Source organism: Theropithecus gelada, chromosome 8 (assembly GCF_003255815.1).
Source record: "Theropithecus gelada isolate Dixy chromosome 8, Tgel_1.0, whole genome shotgun sequence".
In the NCBI taxonomy this organism is placed as follows: domain Eukaryota; kingdom Metazoa; phylum Chordata; class Mammalia; order Primates; family Cercopithecidae; genus Theropithecus; species Theropithecus gelada.
This window is the reverse complement of record NC_037676.1, coordinates 19857860-19872357: the sequence shown is the minus strand read 5'-3', so window position 1 is coordinate 19872357 and position 14498 is coordinate 19857860. Positions and strand designations below refer to the sequence as shown.

The 14498-nt window shown below is 38.5% G+C and overlaps 1 long non-coding RNA gene across 1 annotated transcript; it reads right to left on the bottom strand.

The window, feature by feature from the left end:
* Positions 1–573: 573 nt before the first annotated feature.
* On the bottom strand, positions 574–12685 carry LOC112630725. Its single transcript, XR_003120923.1, has 3 exons — positions 12517–12685; positions 2127–2251; positions 574–1907 (listed from the first exon to the last, which is right to left on the bottom strand). It is a non-coding gene; the product is annotated as an uncharacterized LOC112630725 (long non-coding RNA).
* Between the last annotated feature and the right edge of the window lie 1813 nt (positions 12686–14498).

The window sequence follows — 14498 nt, the reverse complement described above, 5'->3', positions numbered from 1 at the left end:
TCCTGGCCAGGGGGTGGGTTTTGTCAGGCCCTCGTTGCCAAAAAAAAAAAAAAAAAGACAAAAGAAATCTGAAGGCTGTACATGGCTTTTGGAGAGTCCTCTACCCCATCTCCAAAGGCAGCGCCTGCAAAAGTCATCGTCCTTTGTAAGGCTGCCATCACAGAGGGTGAGAGGCAGGAACAGAAAGGGAGGCTGAGCCCCCAGCTTACCACTGTCTTTCTGCTTTGTTCTGTTCTTCCTTCCTTCTTATTCTCCACTCCTGCCTAGAGTCTCATTCTCCTGTCTTGTCTATTTATTCCTTCAATGAGCCTCTCAACTCCTCAGTCACCCACCTCCTCCACCACCGTCTCTTCCAGCCCATCTCCTGCCAGTAGACGCCTTACTCCTAGCTCCCCCTGACCCACCCTCACCCCCATTCTTTGTACTCTGTACATTTACCACCCACTGGTAAACTCAAGCTTCCCTTAGGGTACCATCTCCTCATGCCCAACTGGCCATGCCCCTCAGTATAGAAGAAGTAACTGAGATGTTGATTGCATTCACGGACACTTCACCATGACTCCAAGGTCAGTACATTAGTTTCATTTTCCAGATGAGCAAACCGAGAGGGAGGCAGTCACTTTCCAAAGTCAATCCAGTTATAAACAAGAGTCTGGGTTCTGTATCAAGAATTTCCTGGCCTGAGTTTAATGCCCTTGCCATTACATAACAGCTTCGAAGGGCCAGGGAGATAATATGGCTGGGATGGTCGTGAGCTTTCACTTAGAAAAAAAAAATGAAAGACTGTGCCTGGAGGAGCAATATCTGTCTGTGACTTAGTAATATATTATGAACATTCTCTCCCGGGCAGGGCCTTTTCTTGCCCACTGGGCATTCCCCTCAGGCGCAGCAGGGGATGAGGGGAGCAGAGGCCTCTACTACCCTACTTTACCTTGGCACAGTAGGGAGAACCAGCTGTCAGACAAGGGAGCAGGAATGACCTGGTCAGCAAGCACCTCAATCAGCAAATGCATTTTGGTTGTTGAATTCGTTAGTGCAGATTAATTGAAAATGAGTGGTAGGGCTGGGTAGAATAGCTTAATCGCACCATTGGAAAAGCCAGCCTCCTGGCCTGAGAGGTGCAGGCAGCTCCTGAGGCTGCAGTCTAAAACCCTGTTTTCTCCTCCTCAGTCTCCTCCTGAATTCATGAACCTAAAGTTTTGCCAGCCCAGCAGAAAGGCTCTTCCTTTAATGCCTTTCTTCTTGAGAGTTTGGCCACTTAAACCAGTCCCCTTTGAAAGTGAGCTCTGTCTCAGCCCAGCTTTCATTTCAGAAAGCCCATTTTAAGTGGCCTCTGCGCTTGCATGGCACTTAACACTTGCATTAATGACTTGTGTCATCACAGGCGCCCTGTGTTACAAGCAGCATGGCTTGGCCTATCTTGAGCATCGAATCAGAGATGTGGAAAGGTTACATGCTTACATCAGAAAGAACAAGGACATTAACACCCACCAAAACAGGTTTCAATCCCAGGTCTGTTGCCTACACACTGTGAGATCTTTCTTCTTGGAGTATCAATTCTTAATTGTGAATGGAGACAATAATGTGTACCTTTAGAACTATCTTTGGGATTATGAGAAAGAAATAAGACAACAGATGTGAATTGTGAATTCTGTAGTCCTCCAATTGCCATATAATAGATCTCAGCAAATGATTCTTCTCTTTCTCCTACCCCTTTTGGCCCAAACCAGGTTTGCAAATACATTTAAATATTACACCTTCCAACTCAGGTTACATTCTCCCCCTCTTCTGTCTCCACTCCTTCCTGCTTTTTCCTGTCAATACATACAATTCAAATGCCTTAGGAACGTGGTGGCCAATTGTGACAGCTTGACTCCATGACTTTGTTATTTATGGTTAACTTTACCCTGCAATTTAAGAAATAGATTGATAGGAAGTGGCAGCATTGTTCCAGGGTCCCATGGCCTCACCTTGACAGAAATCCACATTCCGTGACATTAGATGCTAATTACTTTATGTAAGTTATCTCATTCTTGACCATGTTTTTTTTGGGGGGGGTGGTATATGTTAATTTAAGCACTGCTTAATCTTCTGTAATAGAAGAACATGGTGGCTTAATACAATACATCCTTATTTCTTGCAAAGGAGAAGTCCAGTCTGTGGGGACTGGGGTCAGGAGGTTCTTTTCCATGCATTAGGGACTTGGCTGATGAGGATCACTAAGTGTTAACACGTGGCTTCCAAGGTGGCCCTAGGTGTGGCAAAAAGATTGTCGAAAAGGGAAGAGAGAGAAAGAGGAATAACTTCGGCGTATCTTAAAATTTTTGTTTTATGTCCCAGCCTGCATGAGTCATCCTTTCTTCTTCCTGTGGCTTTGGTCAAAACTCAGGAACGTGGCCATGCCCAATTGCAGGGGAAGGTGGGAAATGTAGTCTACTCCCAGAAAGAGGGGAAGGGGTTTGGTGAACAGCTAACTACGTCTCTGTCAAAGGTAGATATTCATATCCACATTTCACGGGTGTGAAAATGAGTGGGTACCAAAAGCAAACGGAAGGGCCCGTTTCTGAATTTGGGCACTTATTTCATTTCTTTTCAACCTTCTGAGAATTATGTTTCTAAATTTCCAAGTACACATCTGAAATAACATATTTTTACTAAATAATAAATCACATTCCGGCAAAAGTTAAATCAGAAAAAGTTAATTATAGTGATTCTTCTCAAGATAGAATATGTGTTGATAAACCAGTGGATGTAAGACCATAGACTTAGCGTGGTATACCCAAACTATTCGTTTTTGCTTATTAGTAAGTCACTTAAAATGTTTTGCTATTGAAAAAAAACCTGAATATATACCTAGAGGAATCCAAAATTGGTCTGAAATTTCAAGATTAAAAATGGGACTTCAAGTAAAAAACATGCTTGCAGTAGGCACTTGCCAGACCCTTGGATACCTAGGGGTTCAAGATCACTCCTTTTAGTTTTAGTGATGGGAAGGTTTGATATAGTTTAGATTTTTTTTTAATGAAAAAAATTATGTGATATATTTATGTGTCATTTCTGACTAATCTTTACTGTAATTATTCTAAATATCAACTTATGTTTTGGAACTCACACCAAACTATATTTTGGTTGTTTGCGTTCTACCCATTTCTGAACCTCAGCTTTGTGAGTTTGGGCTTCTAAAGACTCAAAGCGTATCTCAGCTGACAGTTTACCTCCTCTTTCAGGGATAGTCTATTCCTTCCCCAAATCGAGGAATATCCTGTTTATTTCTCTCTCTCTCTCTCTTTTTTTTTTTTTTTTTTGAGATGGAGTCTTGCTTTGTCACCCAGGCTGGAGTGCAATGGCATGATCTCGGCTCACTGCAACTTCCGCCTCCTGGGTTCAAGTGATTCTCCTGCCTCAGCCTCTTGAGTAGCTGGGATTACAGGCATGCACCACCATACCCGGCTAATTTTGTATATTTTAGTAGAGATGGGGTTTCTCCATGTTGGTCAGGCTGGTCTTGAACTTCTGACCTCAGGTGATCCGCCCACCTCGGCCTTCCAAAGTTCTGGGATTACAGGTGTGAACCACCGCGCCCAGCCTATCCTGTCTTATTTCTTTAGTTTGGAGCTATGTTCAGCTTTTTCTGAGTGAAAATCCTCTTTCCGCTCCACTGGGAATAATAAAACCTTGTATGCTTTTCTTACCGTATCAAAAGAACATCACCCCAACTCCTCGTATCTGCTTTCTATATTGAGTTAGCCAATTTAATCTACATATAATGACTGAGGCTAATTAATAGTTTTCCCACAGCTGGTTCCCTCTAGAAACATTTAGCAACTGCCTTCTAGTAGAAGCTGCCCTAGAAAGAAGAGTTCAACCTAGCAATATCTCTTTATAATAGAACAGCGCGTTTTCACACTAACTCGCCTTTATCACCAAAGGCGAGAATGGCTCAATGGTATTGTGGATCAGCAAACATCTGGACGTGCGACTCAAAAGATGGTGGTAAAAGTCCCTTCCCATCTATTATTTATTTCTTTACTTCCTGCTTATTTATTTCATTCCATTTTACTTTTTCTTTTGCAACTTTTCCCTTACTCCTAAGTGACTTCACATCTGATAATATCTCCACCAAATTGCATTTTAATGTTTTTCCTATTTTTAAACTCTCTGTGGACCTTAGGTCTGCAGAATTGGATCAATCCTATCCTCAGTACATCACTCAGTTTCATCATGGGGATTTATTTAGTTATTTTTAATAATATAACGAGCACTCACAAAACCATCAATGCAAATAAAAGCAAATAAAAGCTCAGCCATTGGTAATAACCCTAATCTAACCATATGGGTACCTCCACCCCTTCACTTTTTCTGGTTTCTTCCATCTGAGGCAAGTCTTATCCTGAATTTTGTATGCATAATGTTTTTGCTTTATTTTAAAAATGGCTTTATTTCACCTCTGTAGTCCTAGAAAGTCTATTTTGATTTTAGTTATTTTAGACTATAAAAATGATATGTAGATTTATGTAATCTTTTGGGGGCTAACTTCCCCATTTAACATTAAATTGCTAAGATTTATCTCTATTTTCACAAATTATAGCTTATTCACTTCCTCTGTTTATAATATGTGATTTCACCCTTTTATACTTGGTTCATTCTTTCTCCCATTGATGAGCATTTGGGTAGTTTCAGCTTTTTTTGCTAAGATGAATAGTGACAATTTGAACGTTTTTGTATCAATTTCCTATTGTATATGCTCATAAATTTCTTTTTTCTTTTTTTTCTTTTTTTTTTTGAGACGGGCTTTCACTCTTGTTCCCCAGGCTGGAGTGCAATGGTACGATCTCAGCTCACCGCAACCTCCGCTTTCCAGGTTTAAGGGATTGTCCTGCCTCAGCCTCCCTAGTAGTTGGGATTACAGGCATGTGCCACCACGCCCAGCTAATTTTGTATTTTTAGTAGAGATAGGGTTTCTCCATGTTGGTCAGGCTGGTCTCGAACTCCTGACCTCAGGTGATCCGCCCACCTCAGCCTCCCAAAGTGCTGGCATTACAGGGATGAGCCACCGTGCCTGGCCCATAAATTTCTTTTGGGTATTTAATTAGGAGTGGAATTGCTGGGTTATAGGTTGTATAAATGATCAAATTTAGGAAATATTACCAAACTGTTGTTTAAAGTAGTTGCACTTTGAAAAACAACTGATGGACAACCATTTATGCAATTTATTGCATCAGTCTCAGTTGCAATGTGATCCTATGAATTCATGTCTTTTTTAATCTTGATTTTGCTAAACTTGAACATATTTTGCTAATTAACTATAAAATGGTATCTCATAGTGGTCTTAGTATTCATTTCTATAATTAAATACATCTTGTGATTTTTAGCCATGCATTTCTTCTGTGAAATACCCATTTGTACATTTGTCTATTTTTCTAACTGATAATTTGTACTTTTTCTATTGATTTGAAAGAGACTTATTTTCTATATGTAATTGTTTGTTGGAGCTGAATAATAGAAATATCTTCTCCCAATTTGTAAATTTTTTTCACCTTCCTTAAATAATATTTTGAAGAATATATATATTTTAAGATGGAGTCTTGCTGTGTCACTCAGGCTGGAGTGGAGTGGTGTGATCTTGGCTCACTGCAACCTCTGCCTCCTGGGCTCAGGTGATTCTCCTGCCTCAGCCTCCCAAGTAACTGGGATTACAGGCACCCACCACCATGCCAGGTTAATTTTTGTATTTTTAGTAGAGATGAGGTTTCACCATGTTGGCCAGGTTGATCTCAAACTCCTGACCTCAGGTAATCCACCCGCCTTGGCTTCCCAAAGTGCTGGAATTATAGGCTTGAGCCACTGCGCCTGGCCTATTTTATTTTCTATTCTAATCTATCAATTTCTCCATTTCTTTACTTCTATTAAAATATCTATTTTTTTTTTTTTTTTTTTTTTTTTGAGACGGAGTCTGGCTCTGTAGCCCAGGCTAGAGTGCAGTGGCCGGATCTCAGCTCACTGCAAGCTCCGCCTCCCGGGTTCACGCCATTCTCCGGCCTCAGCCTCCCGAGTAGCTGGGGCTACAGGCGCCCGCCACCTCGCCCGGCTAGTTTTTTGTATTTCTTAGTAGAGACGGGGTTTCACCGTGTTAGCCAGGATGGTCTCGATCTCCTGACCTCGTGATCCACCCGTCTCGGCCTCCCAAAGTGCTGGGATTACAGGCTTGAGCCACCGCGCCCGGCCTCTATTAAAATATCTAATACAATTTAAAAATTATCCTTATGGAATCTTGCATGTCTTTTGTTAAATACAGTCTTAGCTGTTCTCTGATACCATTGTCAATGGTGTTCTGTGTTTATATTTTCCAGTTGTTTCTTGACGCATTATCGATTGATGTTGTTACATATCCAGACACTTTGCTAAATACTCCCATTCTTGTCATTTATCTGTAGATTCTTCCAGGTTGTCCACTTAAAAAATTACATCCTCTACAAATCCTTATAAGTCTAATTTCTTTCTTGATTTATTTTGCTGTCTACGATTTCCAGTACAAGCTGGAATATGAGTGGGAATTGTAATTATTCTACAATCTACAAATATAGGATCATATTTTACCTAGATTTTAAAACACATATTCTTCATAAGATAAGAAAGTTTTTGTTTACTACTAATTTAATGATAATTTATTATGAGTGGATGTTGAGTTTTGTCAAATTATTTTCCTGTATTAACTAAAAAATTATATATGTATTCCTAGTAATCTCTCAATGTGGTGAATTATATTTCTTAATTTTCAAAGTATTAAATCATTATTGCATACCTGGGATAAAATCAGTTTGGTCAAAGTGTATTTTCTTTTAAATATGTTTTTAGATTACGTGGACTTTTTAAATATTTTAAAAACTATTTGCATTCATATTAAAAATGGAATGACATGAAAGTTTTGCTTTCTGTGGTTTTAGTATTTGGGCTATTCTGAACTCATAAATAAGCTGGGGAACATGCCCCTTTTTCTATTTTTTGCAAGTATTTGAAAAACTCAAAATTGTTTATTTCTTAAAAGTTTAGAAAAATATTAATAGTCAAATATTTTAATTGTGGGAAGATTTTAAGGCACAGTTTTAATTTATTTAATAGTTGTAAGGCTGTTTAATGTTTTAATGTCTTTTTGAGTTGTTCTAGTTTGTTACTTTTTTTTATAAGAGTTTATTCACTTCATCTAAGTTTTCAAAATTACTGGCGAGCAGTTGTTGGTAGTTTGATTTTATTATGACTTACATTTTTTCCTAATTTTTTTATTGTGGCAAAATACACATAACATAAAATTTACCATCTTAATCATTTTAAGTGTACAGCTTAGCAGTATTAAATACATTTATAATGCTGTGCAAACATTACCACCATCCATCTCCATAATTCTTTTCATCTTGTAAAACAGAAACTCTATACCCATGAAACAATAAGTTCCTATTCTCCTCTCCCTCAACCACTGGCAACCACCATTATACTTTCTGTCTCTGTGATTTTGACTTTTTATAAGTATGTCATATAAGTGGAATCATATAATATTGGTCTTTTTGTGACTGGCTTATTTCATTTAGCATAATGTCCTTGAGGTTCATCAGTGTTGGAGCATATGTCAGAACTTCTTTCCTTTTTAAGGCTGAATAATTTATTGTATGTATATCCCACATTTTGTTTATGCTTTCATCTGTTGATGGGCCTTAGGTTACTTCTGTGTTTTAGCTATTTTGGGTAGTGCTGCTAGGAACATGGGCATGTCATTTAATCTCTTTATCTCAAGTACTTTTTTGCAGATTCTCCCCTTTTTCAGTCACAGTATTTTTCACTTGTGGTTTCTTTCATTTTCTTGTTAGTTTTCAGAGGCTTCTCAAGTTTTTTGTTTTTGACAAATCAACTTTGGCTTTGCCGACATCCTGTGTTATATGTTTGTTTCCTATATTGTTAACTTCCATTAGTATTTTTATTATCTCTTCCATTTTATTTATTATTTTTGGCTTATTGTTTTGTTCATTGAAATAACAAACAATTAGCTCATTAATTTGAGGTGTCATTATTTTCCAACACAGGTGTTTACATCTTGAATTACTGTTTTGACTGTACCCTAAGGTTTTGATATATCAATTATTTTCATTGTCATTCAATTCTGAATCATTAAACATTTTATTATGAAACAGATGCAGAAATCCTCAACAAAATACTAGCAAACCAAATTCAACAACACATTGAAATGATCATTCACCATGATCAAAGGAGATTTATCCCTGGGATGTAAGCATAGTTCAACATAGGCAAATCAGTAAATGTGATGCATCATATTAACAGAACGAAGGACAAATACCATATGGTCATCTCATTAGATGCAGAAAAGCATTTGAAAAAATCCAATGCTGTTTTATGACAAAAACTCTCAATAAATAATGTATAGAAGGAATGCAACTTAACACAATAAAAACCATGTGGGGTAGGTTCACAGCGAACATTGTACCCAATGGTGAAAAATTGAAACCTTTTCTTCTAAGATCTGGAACAAGACAAACATTCCCACTCCTTCTTGCCACTTCTACTCAACAAAGTATTGGAAGTCCTTGCCAGAGCAGTTAGTTAAGAGATAAAAGTAAAATGCATCTAAATAGGAAAGAAAGATGTGAAAGTGTCACTGTTCGTTGATATGGTCTTATGTATAGAAAACCCTAAAGATTCTACCCAAAAACCCCCCAAAAAACTGATAGAACTAATAAACAAAGACAGTAAAATTGCAGGATTCAAAATCAACAGTAAAACAAATAGCATTTCTATACACTAATGATGAACTTTCTGAAAAAGAAATCAAGAGAACAATTCCATTTATAATAGCTTTAAAAAATACTTAGAAAAATAAATTTAACCAAGGAGGTGAATGTTTACAAAATGTTAATGTAAGAAATTCATGAAGATGGGGATATATTCTGAGAAATGCATGGTTAGGCAATTATATCGTACGAACATCATAAAGCGCACTTACACAAATCTAGGTGGTATAGTCCACTACATACGCAGGCTATATGATGCAGCCTATTGTTCCCAGGCAACACACCTGTGCATCATGCTACTGAACTGACTACTGAAGGCAACTGTAACACAATGGTAAGTATTTGTGTATCTAAGCATATCTTAACATAGAAAAGGTACAGAAAAAATACAGTATTATAATCTTATGGGACCATCATCATATATTTGGTCCTTTATTGACCTAAACATCACTATGTGGTGCATGACTCTACTTCAGGTGATAGATACATGTTAATTAGATTGATTTAATTATTGCACATGGTATTCATAAATAATAACATCATTTTATACCCCATAGATACACACAACTATAATTTGTCAATTTATAATTAAAAAATAAAAATATAAAAACTTACATAAGATATTTTTTATTATCATTTCTTCTTTAACTTATTTATTTATTTATTTTTGAGACGGAGTCTCGCTCTGTTGCCCAGGCTGGAGTGCAGTGGCGGGATCTCAGCTCACTGCAAGCTCCGCCTCCCGGGTTTACGCCATTCTCCTGCTTCAGCCTCCCGAGTAGCTGGGACTACAGGCGCCCGCCACCTCGCCCGGCTAGTTTTTTGTATTTTTTAGTAGAGACGGGGTTTCACCGTGTTAGCCAGGATGGTCTCGATCTTCTGACCTCGTGATCCGCCCGTCTCGGCCTCCCAAAGTGCTGGGATTACAGGCTTGAGCCACCGCGCCCGGCCTCTTCTTTAACTTATTAACTAAGCACAATGCATTTCTGAATTTTCAAATTGTGGGAATTTTTTTTGTTCATATTTAACATAAATGAGCTATGATCAGAAACCAAGGTGTGTATGATACAGTTTGAAATTTGTTGAGGGTTTTCATGTGTGCCTAGGAAATGTACAAATTTCCTTTGTAAATTTTTATAATTTCCACATATATAATTAGGGAGTGTCATGCCCTCATATTCAAAAGGCTCTTTGGCTAAATATAATACTCTAAATTTTATAGTTATTTTTCTGAATGCTTTGAAATTATTACTTTATTACTCATAATTTTGTAAATATTTTATATAAGCTTGAAAATGTACATTATAAAGTTAGTGAAGACACTACATATGTCCATTAAGTCAAATTCTTTGTGTTGTACATATTATCTTTATTTTGGATAATATTCCTTTATTTGACCTATCAAGTAGAGAGGTATGTTGAAATTTCCTATTATAATGGTGATTTAATCAAAAATTTTTAGCAGTTTTATCACTTTTTCTTTGTATATTTTGAGAATATTAGAGCAATAAAGTTTTAAAAATTGCTAAATGGTTTTGGTGTATCAAAACTTTTAATCACCATGAAATAGCTCTTATCACTAATAATTTTTTTCTAGTAATCTTGTTTAAACCATATTAAAATATCTGTATAATCTTTGTTTAGATTTTGCCTGATACATTTTTCCATTCTTTTTCAACTTTTTTTTCTTTAGAATTTGTTTTAGGCAACAGATGCCAGTACTGAAAAAATTCAACCTGCCAATTTTTGTTTAATAATTGTCTAAAATACATTTTAATTATTTACATATTTGGGCCTATTTATAAAATTTTGATATTTTAATTTGTCCTGTATTTTTTGCTTACAAAAGATTTCATCACCTTACTTCATTCCTTTTTTGCAACATTTGGACTTTTCTTTATTTAGGTAGTTTATTCAGGTAGTTTATTTAGGTAGTTTAACTGTTTTAAGTGTGGGTCTTTCTAGAGCCATTTATTTGAGCCTTGGTCTACCTAGATTATTTGTCATGCCCTCATATTCAAAGGACTCTTTGGCTAAATATAATACTCTACATTTTATGGTTATTTTTCTGAATACTTTGAAATTATTACTCTATTGTCATCTTGCATTCAGTGTTGCTTTTTATAAAATCTGTTTCTTGCTTTTAGATTTTTGTTTTTTGAACATTATATGCTCTTTTCCTTTGTAAATTTTTATAATTTCCACATATATAATTAGGGATATATCCTTAAATTTTTTAATAGTCTCTCTGAATGTGGGCTTTTCCTTATCTCTTCCTTTATGGATTTTTTTTCTATCTGAGATCTTTATTTAAAAGAAAATTTTAGAAAATACAGCTCACTATTCTAATATTTTTTCTTTTCTATTTGTTTCTTTCTCTGGTACTTCTTTTTAATTGACATTTCAGCACTTTAACTTCTATTCTCCATTTCTCTTAACTTCTTTTATGGTTTTTATTAATTAGCCTTTTCATTCTTCATTCATTCAATCTCTTATCTCTTATCTTCTTTTATCTCTCTCTCTTTCTTTTTGTTTTTGAGACCGAGTCTTGCACTGTGGTCTGGGCTGGAGTGCGGTGGTGCAATCTCGGCTCACTGCAACCTCCACCTCCCAGGTTCACATGATTCTCCTGCCTCAGCCTCCTGAATAGCTGGGATTGCAGGCACATACTACCACATCCAGCTAATTTTTTGTACTTTTAGTAGAGATGGGATTTCACCCTGTTAGCCAGGATGGTCTCGAACTCCTGGCCTCAGGTGATCTGCCCACCTCAGTTGCCCAAAGTGCTGGCATTACAGGTGTGAGCCACTGGGCCAGGCCTCTTTTATCTCTGTTAAGAAAGATTATCTGAAACTTGGAACTAAGGCAAAGGAAAAGTGCACGTCCTTTTAGTGTCATGCTGGAGCATTGTTTAGTTCCATTCAAAGATTATCTAACTCTTAGGAGAATTGCTTTTGACTTATTCTTTGTATAACTGCTTAGGCTTCATATTGTGTGAAGCTACAGGTTAATCTGTCAATAATCGATAAATAAAAATGAATTTCTGTCTAGTAGAAAAGAATACCTTAAAGGTTATATTTTTGTTTTCTTTTGCTCTGTAAGACATTAACTGATTTGGTGTCTGATTTAGCATCAAATTAAAAAGCAAGTACTCTTTCTTCCATTGACTATACATACATACCCCATCTTTCAAATTCTCATTTGAACCAACTTTAGCATTCTTTTGGAGTTAAATCTGAGTTAAAATACATGTTCACCATGATTTGTATGACAGTCATCTTTAACTGTTTGAAAATTATTCTTTGCAACCTCTCTTTAAGTTTTCTTGGCTAATTTAAAATGATTGGCTTTCTAATTATTTTGCTTCTAATTATTTTACTTCCGGTGCACACAATAACCTAACATGTTTTGAAATGATTGGGCCTTACAATGTCTTTTTATTTTGGCACATGTGCCTTCCCTTCACCACCAGAGATAGTGGATATTTTGTAAGGAAATGAGTATTCAGGGAAACAGACCCTGTAGCTGTGAGTCCCTGTGAGCTTAGTGTGGATGTAATGAAGAAGATATGCCCGGGAAGGACTGTCCAGCACAAGAGAACTGGAGTGACACCTCTACCCAGGCCCCTAAATAACTCAAGCCACCCTGTCACCTTCTGTCCTCACCCTGGGGAGAAGCAGCATCAGAAGGGAACCCTGCTTACATTTGCATCCTGACTCACCTGCGCTGAGGGTTTAGATGAGGAGGGGAGCAGTGACTGATTTTACCTAGATCCACCTATTTTCCTCAGTCTCTCTGAAACATAGGGCCTCTGGGGTGACCTCACTTGATTCCTGAAGGTGCTGGATTCAGAGCCTGAGTCCTTCCAGGTATGGGGGCCATCGCTATATGTCCCAGGGTCATGTTGGGGGAGAGGGAGCAACAGAACTTTAGCAGTTTGTTTTTTTCTTCCCCGCTCTCCACAGCCCTGTCTGGCCCTCTTGTGCCCTGTTTCTCCTCTGCAGCTCCTCCAGGGTTGATCTTAGGGAGGGATCCAGTTGTCCTACTGGTTTACCATCTTGGAAGGAACCGGAATCAGCAGTTGCACCTCAAAGTGGGATCCTGCTGCCCATTGCCTTCATGGGCAGATACTCCTAAGATATAACTCATCCCGGGTCCTGGGATTTGGTCTCCTGTCATAGCTTTACTTTGACTATTGCTTTACTCCTGGTGCTCTGTGAGACCTCCACTGTGCCCAGCTGTTCCCCCAGCTCTGGCTGTAGGGGAGCTGCTCTGCAGTTGTCCAGTTTGTCTCCAAGGTGGTGCAGTTTCTGTCTTGAATTTCCCACACCACAATGATAGCACATTGAATGGACCCCCCTCAAAAAGAATTATGTCCGACTGCAATCTGTGAGTGTGACCTTCTTTGGAAATAGGATCTTTGCAAAGTAATGAAGTTAAGCATCTCAAGATGAGATCATCCTAGATTACCAGGGTGCACTCTAATTCCAATGACATGTTCACATAGGAGAAGAGGGAAAACACAGGCACGGAGGCAAGGACACGTGGAGACAGAGACAGAGTAGAGTGATGCAGTCACAAGTCAAGGAACACAGGGGCCTGGAGCTGGAAGACAGAACGAAGGATTCTGCCCAAGCCCTTGTAAGAAGCACAGTCCTGCCGACACCTTGATTTTGGCTTTTGGCCTCCAGCGTTGCGAGAGAACAAACTTATGTTGTGTTAAGACAAGTTTGTGAATCTGTTTGTGAACTCAGATAAGAAAGACCAGGCTGTAACCTTTAAGTGTCTTTATTAAAAGCCTGTGGATAGGCCCAGCATGGGGGCTCATGGCTGCAGTCTCAGCAGTTTGGGAGGCCGAGGAGTTGGGCAGATCACCTGAGGTCTAGAGTTTGAGACAAGCCTGGCCAACGTGGTGAAACCCTACCTCTACTAAAAATACAAAAATTAGCCGGGCGTGGTTGTGCACACCTGTAATTCCAGCTATTTGAGAGGCTGAAGCATGAAAATCCCTTGAACCTGCAAGGCGGAGGTTTCAGTGAGCCAAGACCACGCCACTGCACTCCAGCCTGGGCAACAGAGTGAGACTCCGTTTCGGGGTCGGGGTGGGAAGTCTGTGGATAATGGAAGGAAGAAGAAGAGTATGGAAAATAATTTATAAGCACAAAATAGGCCTGGAGCTATCCTGGCACCCTCCCAGGACTGTCCCTCACCGGGGATACTTCCTGTCTCCCTGTGGCCAGAGCAGCATTTTGAAGTTGTCAGAAAAAGTGTGGAGATGCTGGCCCAATTTCTACCCCTCAGCCTAGAGAGAGGAGGAAGTTCTTTTGCTCACAGCTGTCCAAGTCTGGCTGTTCAACCCCTCCCAGTCCCAGGATTGACCTTTCCCTCGTTTCAAGAGAAGCTTATTCCCACCTGGAGGCTCTGAGCTCCAGTACAACCCATCATTAAATTACCCAAAGTAGGGTTTTCTAGCCTAAATAGGGGCAGGTGAGGCAGCTCCGATTCAGCCCTCTGCATTTTGAATTTCTAGGTTTCAAAAAAACAATCTCAATATTGGTGTCACTTGGGTTCATCTTGTTATACTGAGTTCATCTTAAAATGTTTTAAGCCCGAGTTTGTAGGAATAGAAGCTCTTCATGAAATAAGTTTTGTTAACAATTACAGCTGCGTGAAATCAGTGCATATGAGTGAAGATTTGGAGGG